General features: G+C 39.0%; 1 pseudogene; it reads left to right on the top strand.

Annotated features, from left to right (window-relative positions):
- The first annotated feature begins 10,725 nt into the window (after window positions 1-10,725).
- LOC140505077 (glucose-6-phosphate isomerase pseudogene) lies at window positions 10,726-12,808 on the top strand (annotated as a pseudogene).
- The last annotated feature ends 418 nt before the right edge of the window (window positions 12,809-13,226 follow it).

The following is a 13,226-nucleotide window of genomic DNA, read 5'->3' as shown; positions in this document are numbered from 1 at the left end:
AATTTTGCTCTTTGGTCCTCAGTCTCCTTCTTACAAAAATAAAGGAAAGTTAAACTAAATAATCTCCAATGATTTTTGTTCTAGTTCTAGTAAGTAGCCAACAAAAATGCCTGCAGCTGTCATAAAAGTCCTGTTGACATTCTTTGTGTAGACACCTCTTATACGGTAAATGCACAATGCCAGGTAGGGGGAGGGAAGACTTAGGAAGCCTCATCACAGAAGGCCCATGTAATGTAGACACTAACACACAACTGTCTAATGTGTCTTTTGGTGGGAACATCAACGTCTTTCAACGATGCAATAACGAAAACAACACCATTTGTTTGATGTTTGGCAGCCTCTTCTGGTAACCTGGAAACAAATGACCTATATTTGTTCCTTCCAAATCTCAATCTAATAAGTAAGGGAAATACATATATATATATATTCCTCCAATACCTCTTTGTATTCTCTTTTATATACAATACTGTACAGTCATTCCAAAATGAATAATTCTTCCAAATTGACAAAGTGCCTCCATATTGTAAGTGCTCAAGAAAGGTTTATTGAATGACTGACTGACTGACTGACTGGTATCAAGAAATGCTTCAGTCACATAGAATCCTATCAATTGCTGGTGTTTGCTATTAGGGGTACCTTGTCCATTTAAAACAAAGGCTACTCTTGGGTGCTTTTCTCTCCAGTCAGAGAGGACAGGTGAGCATGCAGTGAAGGTCAGATCTGGGGCAAGGTCTTTACAAACATAGCCCAGAGGCCAGTTTGGCTGGAATATAGTAGGTGAGTGGAAGGCATGTGAAACCAGTCTAGAAGTATAGACTGGAGCTGGACTGGGAAGGGTTTGAAATGTCCATTACCTAAATGCATTGCTGCCAATTCTCCTTATGCAAGCTCTGCCAGACCAAACATTTACCTGACGTTCCTTCATCCCAGACTTCAAGCAGACAAGTGTCAGGGAATCCATAAAGTTTAAACCTACCAACATCTTTAACTTAAAATCAAATGGAGAAACTAAACTACTCAATAAAAGTTCTTAAGGGAGGGGAAAAATAAAACCTGAACCTTAACTTCTTACCAACGGTTTAGCTATTTTAAATTGATTTGTAATATATTGAGCTAACTACAGAAGATATTTTTCCTTCTACAGCCTCACCGTGAATACATGACAAAGTTATATGGGGGAAGAAAAAGGTTAAAACAGGGCCACTTCAGAATTTTGCTGAAAGGACCAAAAATTAAATTTAAATTTCCATTTATATATAGAATGGTGTATTTATATATGTGTACATGTATATGTGTGTATGCATATGCTTCTCACTCTTAAATCTGCTTCTCAGGCAGTACCATGACACAACATGGGGATACTGCAGCAGAAGAGGTGAGGGAACTGTTCCCAAAGAGTAATGCTAGCACAGAAGGATGGCAGCCATGGAACAGGGTAGATGCCAGTGAGTAGTCCTCCCTCCCCACTGTCCCAAGCTCTACAGGAAGGCTAGTAGCGCAAACATGTAACAAACTATAAACTCTAATTCCATTTCTGAAACCACTCAGTAATCAAGCTTATATAGAAATAGGGTGTTTTCTGGCTTGACTAAGAAAGAATGAGGAATAAGGAAAAGAAACTCAGAAAACTTAATTCTAACTGTCCCATAGCAAGTGAATGACAGAGGAGGACAATGCCCAGTCTCCAGGTCAGTTGACCCGTAGCATACCTACATCTTGTGAGCTGGGACCATACCATTCAAAGTAGTTTTTACTATCTCCCAGGCACCACATGTTAGGAAGAACATTGGCAAACTTGTGCTGTTCCGGAAGAGAGTGACCAAAATAGTGAAGCATAGGGTGGGGGATGGGGGGTTGAAACATGTCATGTTTAAAAGAACTAAAGAGGAAAAATAAATATATGTATGTATATATATATTATATATGAATAGGTATAGAGCGAATAGTTGGGAATGACTATCAAGTGGAAAAAAGGATTAGAATATTTTAGTTCATTCCAAAGGGAGAACTTTAAAAGGGACAGAAACTTCTCTATAAGAAAAAAAAATTAAACAATAACTAACAATTAGAGTTATACAAAACTAGAAATCAATAATAAGTCAAAAAACATTTATTAAGCACCTACCATATTTCAGACACTAAGTGCTGGCAATCACAGGGCATAGCACAATGCCTGACACACACTAGGTGCTTAATAATTGCTTAGTGATTGATGGATCTTCAAGCAGGAACTAGATAACCATTTTTCAATGATGTTTTAGAAGGGATTCCCGTATAGGCTGGACTAGGTGATCTACAAGGCTCGTTCCCACTCTGAAGTTCAATGATTCTGTCACCTGAATTCATTGCACAGGATATCTGAATAAAGCTTAGAGACTCTGGCCCTCTGGTAGACAAATCCTTTAAAACCATGTAGGGTTTTTTTTTCCCCTTTGCATCTTACTAATATTCAAAAGAATCACTGGAATTTCAGAAACAGGTAAATTATAATTACATGGCCACTCACACCTCACTTGACTTTTGAAATATCAAACCTGACACATTTACAAACAAATGTAAGTGGCCCTCATGAGACAAAAATCTTATTGCATGCCTACCCCATTATGTCATATTGTGTTAACCTCACTATGAGTCTGAACTAAAATTCACCTCAACCTAAGACTGACTCCAACTGGGCTGCCATACTACAAAAGATGACAACACCATCATATAATAACACAGCTCACAATATGACTCAGAGAGTGGCTGAATACTGATGTCTTACTAAGAAAGAAAATAAGAATTAATCAGCACAGGTATTTATCTGCTGGGTCACCATCATACCGCAATGATCCTGGGAACTCAGAAAGCATGTGCTATCCCTTAAATTATCTTTACCCTTTGTCATCCAGTCAGTACCCAACTGTAAGTAAGGTAAGGAGCCAGGATCCTATTTTGTTCCACCAATTAGTGATGATGACCTTAAAGGCTGAGGCTCGGGCTTACCCTGCTCTGTCCTCTCGTAATCTCTGTGCTAGCACTGTGTCTTGCCTAGTAGGCACTCAAATATATACATATTTTTGATGAAAGACTACTGTATACTTTAAAAAGTATAAATACCTTATCTTGGCATTCAAGGCTCTCCACAAATCTGGCTCCAACCTAATTTTGAGCTGCATCTTAGATTATATACCTTCAAAAATTGTGTTTCTGGAGAAATTCTACTTCCTTTTCTTTACTCTGCCCCATCTCATGTCCATGCCTTGGTTAGGCTATCTCATGTGCTTGGAATGGATGCATCTCAAATTTCAGCCCGCTGAAGTTCCTACTTCAAGAGCAGAAGCAGATGTTGTCCCTTCTGCAGGTCTTTTCTCCACCACCCCAGACAGAAGTGAACTTTCAAAACTCAAAATTTCTCTTAGGAATTTGCTTGAAGTTTTCCTTTGGACTTGTCTCCTCCTCTTGTGTCATGGTTCCTTGGGTACGTATGGGTCTCTCCCTACCTTTAAAGGGAAAAGTCCGTAAGAGCATGGATTGTGCTTACATGCCTTTATATCCTCAGGGCCTTGTGTGTTGTAGGCACTGAATAAATCTACTTGAATTGAATTAAATGACTGATCACAGGATCAGAGATTTAGAACTCTGATACAGAAGATGAGAGGAGGACATTATTTAATTATTATACAACTTGAGTTTGGGTGAAAAATTCAAGCAAATTGACATCATTGGAAATTATAATAAAACTTATCATCGATAAGAAAATGCTTTCCAAATAAAACGTACCACAAAAAAACTGAGCGCTATTATTTACATTAATGGTAATCGAACGTTCAGTTCGCAGACTGCTTTAGGATGGCAAAAGATCTAACAGACCATTTACTTCACTGGCTTCTTTCCACAGAAGAGAGGAAAAAAGAAATTCATTACAAACAAAAGTGAATGTAGTGCAGCCCTTGGCAGGAAACTAACAAAACTCTGAATTGGACAGAAATATCATATGCGAATTATTGATTCAGAGATAAGGGCTGACCTGTGATTTCACTGGTTTAAAAAAATTCTCTATAGGAAAACTGTCTCTACCAATGCAAGTCAGAACTTCCCTTGCAGCTATATGGTGCAGTAGATAGAGCTCTAGGGCTAGAGTCAAGAAGACCTGAGCTCAAATCTAGCCTCAGATATTTACTAATTGTGTAACCCTGGACAAGTCACTTTACATCTATCTGCTTCAGATTCATCCATTGTAAAATGGGGATAATAATAACACCTACGTCCCAAGGGTTATTGTGAGACTCAAATAATAGTATTTGTAAAGCACTTAGCACAGTGCCCAACACTTGATAAATGTTTTTCTTTCTTTCATCTTTCCTTCCTACCTTCATCCTGCTTCCTTAATTCATTTTTCCCTTCTTTTATCCCTGCCTCCTTCCTCCTTTTTTCTCCCTCCCTGCCTCTCCCCTTCTTTCTTTCCTTCTCTCTGTATTCTTCCTTTCTTCCTTCTTTCCATCCTTTTTTCCTTTATCCCTTCGTCCTTCCCTCCTTCCTTCCTTCCGAGACACTGGCTTCCTAGACATTAGCTATACTCTGAGTATAATAGTTTTTAGGTATCAACTTCAATTGGAAGCAATGACCCAAGGGGGGAAACTGACCCTCTTGGGGTCAGATTCCAGATTCAGACACAATACATGTAAGACTAATGCCTTTGGTTGAGAAAGTGCCTTGACCATGCAACAAACAGAACAATAAATAAAGAGCAAAAAAAAAATCCCAAAATAATATATATACATAGACATATAAATACATAGATGGCATATATGTGTGTATGCAAATTGGAAAATATTCAGCTAAAATCTCAGACAACGTGCAGTACTGGTGGAAATTCTATTGTTATCTTTGCAAAGATAATTTGAGTATCTTTTATTCTTCCAGAATGTGGGGAGGAGGGGAATGACTGAAAAGAAATATTTCTCTAGATTTAAAAGTCACCTGTAACTGGCCTCCAGCTATCACTGGAAAATCTGTCTCTAAATGGAGACAAAAGATGGTAATTAGAAGCTTGCCCTAAACCTAAACTTTCCATTTAGATTTCTCAAGCTTCTCAGCCTTTCTGAAGAACTCAGTTGTTCCATTAATATTTCCTTTCATAGAAGATTGTGTTTGTGTCAGTGTGTGTGTGTGTGTGTGTGTGTGTGTGTGTGTGTGTGTGTGTGTGTGTGTGTGTGTAGAGAGAAAGACATATAGAAACAGAGAGAGAGAGAGAGAGAGAGAGAGAGAGAGAGAGAGAGAGAGATGAGGGGATAAAGCAAGACAGAGAGACAGAAAAAGATAAAGTGGGGGGAGACAGACAGATAAATAAAGAGATACAGGGGGAGACAGTGGAATTGCAGAAAAATCGAATCAGTAAGACCTAGATTCAAGTCTAGCGTCTGACTCTTTGTAGCTCTGGAGCAGTTTCAACCTCCAGGGGTGGCAGGAACTCTTTAAGACTGCAAATTAAAGATCAAAAACTAACTGGCATTGGTAGGAGATCTTTCTGCATTTTGAAAATCCTCTTATCTAATAAAATTAAAGTTTAGTACAAATATATACTCTACATAACATAGTTTAACATAATACATGTGTGTTTAATAACAACAACAGCTACCATTTATATGAGACTTGAAGGTTTGTCAAGCGATTTACAAATTTTATCTCATTTGATCCTGGAAGATAGAGGATATTGTTCCCATTTTATAGATGAGGAAAGTGAGACAGATAGAAGTGACTTGACAAGGGTCACAGAGAAACTAAATATGTGAGGGTGGATTTGAACTCAGGTGTTCCTCACAATTCCAAGTTCAGCACTCTATCTACTGCACCACTCAGGGCTTTGTTGTGTTGCTACGTTTTGTTTTGTCATGTCTGTGTGTGTGTGTGTGTCTGTATGTATGTATGTGTGTTACCCTCTTCTGATTCTGGTTCTTTAACAACTTCAGTTTAAATGATCTTGAGGAAATTTCAAAAAGTGTGACTTTATTTAGCTACTAATTCTCATCTAACATATAGAAGAGACCCTGCCTGAGCCCTTGGGCGCTATTGCTACAGTTGGGAATGGCACCTCCAATTTTGTGATTCTAGCAATCTCATCTGGTCTTCAGTTGGATGAGAAATACTGCTCAATGAATCAGCATGTAAAAGAAAGTATATAGAGTGGCCAAATCCTATAAAATGAGGTAGGATATTAGATTTCTTGAGCTTGGCAAGAAGAAAGATACTGATTATGAAAATCAGCAGTCTCTTGATCGATGGGCCTCACTAACCTCCACTTTTTCTTCTCTCCACCTAGTTCCAGGTATTGTCATGCAGACAGCTGCCCGAACAGGATGCTCTCTTCTCAAAGTTCTGCACTTGTTTCTGGTGGCCTCCTAGCTTATTTCAATCCTTTCTTTGTACTTTACCCTACATGGCATTCTTTCACACCAACTTAGGGCTGGAGGATAAAGATTACCAAATATGGAGGCAGAAGACTGGGTCTCAAATCCAAACTCTACTCTCATTATTTTATGATCCTGGCTAAGTCATTTTCCCCCAGCCTCAGCCTCAGTTTTCTCTTATGTAAAATCTGAAAGTCAGACCAAATCATCTCTTTTGTAGTCAAAAAATACTAAAAACCCTCTGGTTTTCTGGGCATCATCTTTCTTGCGAAGGGCTCTCTGTGCTCTGGACATGCCTCATCTTTTGTACATATAATCCCACCCTCACCCTTTTCTTCCACTCAGGGCTGGTTAGAAACCTTCATCTTCCATTTCAACTTTGCTAATTAGTTCTTCCCTGCCTGTCATTAATAGTGAAAAACCAGTAAGATGTGCCTGACTGAAACCATACCATGCACAATAAAGTACCAGGGGCTTTTTCTATAGGCAGCTATGTGGTAAAATGGGTAGATCCTAGGACTTTGAGTCAGCAAGACCTGAAGTTTGAATCTCTCTCCGACCAATTGCTTTGTGCCCCTGACCAAGTCATGTCATTTTGGCCTCAATTCCCTCAACTGAAAAACTGGGATAATAATAGCACCCACCCCACAAAGTTGTTGGGGGGGATCAAAAGATATAATAATTGTAAGGTGCTTTGCATACAATAAAATACTATTTAAATGCTAGCTATTAGTCTCAAGAAGACCTATCATCTCGGACCTCACAACGTCTCACAGACAACTATGAAAATCAATGCCAGCCCAGAGTAATCTGGGTGTCACTTAGGAAAACTGCACCTCACTATTTCCTTCTACTTTCAACCAGGGCCTAAAGATGAATAAACAAAAGACTTAGATTCTTCTGGAGATCTAAAAATGTCTTTGTCCCTGCAAAGACTGTGATGCATATATACCTGGACCTTCTGTCTTTCTTTTCCCTACTTCCTCATGCCATAGGTTAAATGAAAAGCTTTCTCTTGATTGAGCTAGAATTCACCAAATAAAGGAACAAGGTATTGTTTTCAGCACCACTGGCCAGTTTGAAGCTTCTCCAGACATCTCCAAGTGCCAGAGAAGTACTAGAGCATTTAATACAAGGACTCTTACCTTAAGATTTATTATTTTCTTAATAGTTTGATAACTCAATTCCTATATATTTGTTTACCTTTGTAATAATTCTATGTACAACTTTTCTTTTAAAAAGCATCATCCTGAGAAGGAAGTTCATAATGTGAAACTTCCAAAAGATCCATCACACACACATACACACATACGCACATACACACATACACACACACACACACACACACACTCACACTCAGAAAAACCCTGATCTGGGAAAAAAAGACCATCAAAAGTCCACAAGGATTTATCAATAATGGGTTGATATGGGCTAGAATGATTAAAATAATGCAATTTGGTAAGTTAGGAACTGGTTGAACATTTGGATAAAAAGAGGAATCATTCAATATCCAGTGGGGATGAGGTATCTAGGGTAGTTCCTCAGGACCTGGCCATCACCATGTGGCATTTAATTTTTTCATTAATGATTTGGATAAAGGACTAAGTGGTGTGTATGAATCAAAGAGGGGAGGGATAATTAAGTGCACTGACAAAATCAGTATCTTAAAAAAAATTTTAAACTTTATAATTTAGCATATTCAGATGAATCCTCTAAGATGAAACTCACATGAGTAAATGTAATTATTCTACTCTTGGAATCAAAAACCTCACTTTATAATTACAACACTAGAGAACATGAGTCAAATAGTGTTTTTTATACAAATTATCTGGGAGTGGCTAATGGGATTTTAGGCTACATTAATATACAAAGTCCAAGACTAAAGACCTCATAGTCTGTTGCATTGTCCACATCTGACTATAATGGGTATATTTTGTTCATTTCTGGGCACCACATTTTACAATGATGTTGAGAATTTAGAGCAAAGATTCCTAATCTGGGTTCATAGACTAGATTTCAAGGAGTTTGTCAGCTGGGGAAAAATACAATTTTTGTTTGCATTAAACTATAAACTTTGAAATTTAATGTTTCTTTATAACCAGAGGTCGAAAAAAAAACAACTCCACATTATTTTGAGAAGGTGTTGGTAGGTTTGTTTTTGTCATTTATTTGTTTGTTTTTCCCAGTTGGGAGCAGGGAGGGAAAGAAAATAATTATTTTGTTAATTGAAAAGAAATTACAAAAATTCTACTCACAATCTACTTTCTACATGAAACCCTTTGTGACCCTACCTAACATCCTCCCCTATCAGTTTGAAATACAATTATTTTGTATTAATTTATTTATGAAGACGTGGGTTCATCCAATGGAACATAAGCTCCTTGAGTGCAGGGATGGTTTGGTTTTTGTCTTCTGTATCCCAACACTGAGTAAGTGCCTGGTTCATAATAGACATTTATTTAAAAAACAATGTTTACTGTTTAAAGCACATATTTTGACATTCAGATATATCTACAACACTCGGACTAAAAAGTCATAGAGATCCCTTAGAATCCTGAAAGTCTATTGATAGCAGGATTCTATGAAACATGCTAACTGACCATCTCAACCCCAAATTTAAATGGCTCTAAAAAACTGAAAACCACATTTTTCATTCATTCTAAAGAATGCCCTAATTTTTAAGCACCCAATCCCTATGCTAAGGTCACTAAACACACTTTCCCCAGCAACTTCTGCAAAAGAAGTCAGTATCCAAATGAAATTTGTATTTTCTCAAGGCACTGCTCACATTTCCTAAGTACACACTCCTGGGGGATAAAACTCCTAGCAAACGTCAGGAAGGCATTGCTTTTCTAACTGAAGCACACTCTGGTTATTAGCTGGCAGAAATATAACTCCAACTAAATGAGATATTTATCAATTGTCTCAATGTGCCTGCTGCTCTGGTTACCTTAGAGATCTCTCCTCTCACCATGTGCTTTTGTTCACAGTAAATGAAAGACAGAGGAGCCACTCTAATAAGAGGCTCCTCATTTATTTTTTTTTCCAAGAGGCTGATGGTACTTTGATATATCATTCTTTCCAAACCAAGCAACATCTTTTGGGCAACCTTCAACAAACAAGGCACAGCCTGGGTTTTTGAAGTCAGTTTTCGTTGTGTTGTTCTTTTTTTTTTAAGGAAAAAAAGAAGAAGTCATTGTTCAAAATCTCAGGAATAACACAGTGCAGGGCACAGAAAAGCATTTAATAAATGTCTGCTGAATTATGATAGTTTAATGTAATGGAATATATCATTCACCATAACAAATTATGAAAGGGATATTCTCAGAGAAACTTAAAACCAGTATGAACTGATGGAGAGTAAAGAGAGCTGACCCACAAGAACAGTTTATACTATAAAAACAACACTATACGTAAAAATAATAATAACTACCATTTATATAGCACTTTAAGGTTTGCAAATTACTCTGCTTGATTGTTACCCTGAGAGGTAAGTGCTAGTATTATTTCCAGTTTTCCAAAAAACTTTGCATATGTCACATTTGATTCTCACAGGAAGCCTATGAGTAGATGTATAAGAAAACAATAATGATAACAACAATAACTAGAACTTATATAGAGCTTTAAAGTTTGCAAATATATGTATGTATGTATGTATGTATGTATGTATGCATGTATGTAGAGGCAGTGAGAGACAGAGTCATTTAATCTTCACAAAAATTCAATAAGAAGGGAAAACTGAGGCATGTTGAGTTTAAGTGATTTGCCCAGGGTCATGTAACTACTATCTGAGGTAGATTTTAACTCCCATAGACCTGACATCCCAAAAGGTGATGGACTCAAAATACAAAGTTAGACATATATTTTTGGACATATGAAAAAGAGAAATTGTTTTCCTTGACTATATTTAAGTGGTATGACAGTTAAAATTTTTAAAAATTGTGTTTAATAAGGGAGAGAAGAGGCAAGGAGAAAAAATACATGTTTGTTTGTTTAATGCCAGTTGATTGATTAAAAGTAATGGCCTTTAGTTTAATGAAATCTGCTGAGAAAGTTGATGATCATTCCATTTTACTCCTCTTTCCTCTGCTCAGGAGAATTAGCCTACTGTTGTAAGGATTGAAAGATACTTGAATTCACTGTCTGTAAAGAGCCCTGAATTTGGAGTCAAATGATCTAGGTTGGAATCCTTGCTCTCTCATTATAACCAGTGTGACCTGGAGCAAGTCCTTTGCATTCTTTTGGTCAATTTTTTCTTATTAAAAGGAAGAGATTGTATGAGATGATCTATATGATCCATTCTTCTTTCTTCTAAAATGTGTCTCTTCATTTTGCACGGTACCCAGGGTTTCATCCTCACGCCGACTCTTCCCCGGCAGTCCGTGTACCCGTCATGACCGCGCTCAGCAAGGACCCGAACTTCCAGAAGCTAGTCCAGTGGCACCGCCAGCACGCGGCCGAGCTCAACCTCCGGCGCCTTTTCGAGGCTGACCACGACCGCTTCAACCGCTTCAGCCTGAATCTCGACACCAAAAATGGACACATCCTTGTGGATTATTCCAAGAACCTCATTACCGAAGATGTGATGAAGATGCTTATTGAGCTGGCTAAGTCTCGAGGGGTGGAAGATGCTCGGGCACAAATGTTCAAGGGAACGAAGATCAATTTCACTGAGGATCGGGCTGTGCTCCACGTGGCACTGCGGAATCGCTCTAACACCCCCATGCTAGTGGACGGCAAGGACGTGGTACCAGAGGTGAACAAAGTGCTGGAGAAAATGAAGGCATTCTGTCAGCGTGTCCGTGGTGGAGAATGGAAGGGCTACACAGGAAAGACGATTACAGATGTGATCAACATTGGCATTGGAGGTTCTGACTTGGGTCCTCTGATGGTGACAGAAGCCCTGAAGCCCTACTCCAAAGGAGGTCCTCAGTGTCTGGTTTGTCTCCAATATTGATGGTACACATATTGCCAAGACCCTTGCTGAACTTAACCCGGAAACCTCCCTCTTCATCATTGCTTCAAAGACATTTACCACCCAGGAGACCATCACCAATGCAGAGACAGCCAAGGAGTGGTTCCTTCATTCAGCAAAGGATCCTTCAGCTGTGGCAAAGCACTTTGTGGCCTTGTCTACCAATGCACCGAAAGTTCAAGATTTTGGAATCCACACTCAAAATATGTTTGAATTTTGGGATTGGGTTGGTGGATGTTACTCGTTGTGGTCAGCTATCGGTCTCTCCATTGCCCTGCATGTTGGTTTTGATAACTTTGAGCAGCTGTTATCGGGGGCTCACTGGATGGACAATCACTTCCTCACCACCCCACTGGAGAAGAATGCCCCTGTGCTTCTTGCCATGCTAGGCATCTGGTACATTAACTGTTTTGGATGTGAGACTCAGGCCCTGCTGCTATATGACCAGTATATGCACCGCTTTGCTGTCTACTTCCAGCAGGGTGACATGGAGTCTAATGGGAAGTACATCACCAAGTCAGGAGCTCAGGTTGACTACAGTACAGGCCCCATTGTGTGGGGAGAGCCAGGGACCAATGGACAACATGCTTTCTATCAGCTTATTCACCAGGGTACCCGGATGATCCCTTGCGATTTTCTCATCCCTGTTCAGACGCAGAATCCAATCCGGAATGGCCTTCATCACAAGATTCTTCTAGCCAACTTCCTGGCTCAGACTGAGGCCCTGATGAAAGGAAAGACAGTAGAGGAGGCACGCAAGGAGCTGGAGGCTGCAGGCAAGAGTGGTGATGCCCTGAAGAAGCTGCTGCCTCATAAGGTCTTTGAGGGAAATCGTCCTACTAATTCCATTGTCTTCACAAAGCTCACTCCTTTCATTCTTGGAGCCTTGATTGCCATGTATGAGCACAAGATCTTCGTTCAGGGTGTTGTCTGGGATGTCAACAGTTATGATCAGTGGGGAGTGGAACTGGGAAAGCAGTTGGCCAAGAAAATTGAGCCTGAGTTGGACTCTGATAAACCTGTGACTTCTCATGATGCCTCTACCAATGGGTTGATCAGCTTTATCAAGCAGCACCGGGCCTAAGTCATGAAGCAGATGCCTGTTCCTACTGTGACCTAATCTATTGTATTGTGATCTGGTCTGTGTTGTAGTGACCACTTGGTTCTTTCCTGCCCTGTCACAAAGAGATCTACTTGTCATCCCTTAAGGCAGGCTCCTTCCTCCTTGTCAGGAAAACAAGTCCCACCTCATGAGGCCAGTTCAGTCTGGTGGATTTTTGTTTTTTTGGTCCTAAATGTCACATGCAAGCTCACACTATCCTTTCTTTGCAACTGATAGAAGTGTTCAGCCTTTCCACAATTTTCAGGGCTGATCTGAAAAAATAAAGATAGCTAGCAAAAAAAATAAAAAATAAAAAATAAAATAAAATAAAATAAAATAAAATGTGTCTCTTCTAAACAATATATCATTGGATTCTGGTTTCAAATCTACTCAGTATCCTCTTCCATTTTATTGGTGAGTTTATTCCATTCATACTCACAGTTATGATTTCTAACTGTATATGTCCCTCTATCCCATACTTTTCTACTTACTCTTCTCTCTTTTTTTACTTTCCTTTTCTTAAAAGTCTTTTTTCCTTCTGACTACTGCTTCCCTTAATCTGTTCAACCATTTAGTCATGTGACCACCTTGACTATGGTATACCAGTACTATCCATGAATTTTTGTTTTTTCAAAGGTACTGGTGTGGTTTGCTCTTTCCTTTTTTAGTGGGGTTAAGGAAAATAGAGTTTAAGTGACTTGCCCAGGGTCACACAGCTAATAAGTGTATGAGGCTAGATGTGAACTCAGGTTTCCTTGTT

Source organism: Notamacropus eugenii, chromosome 5 (genome assembly GCF_028372415.1).
Source record: "Notamacropus eugenii isolate mMacEug1 chromosome 5, mMacEug1.pri_v2, whole genome shotgun sequence".
NCBI classification, from domain to species: domain Eukaryota; kingdom Metazoa; phylum Chordata; class Mammalia; order Diprotodontia; family Macropodidae; genus Notamacropus; species Notamacropus eugenii.
Note: the sequence above shows the minus strand (reverse complement) of the source record. Positions and strands in the feature narration are given on the sequence as shown.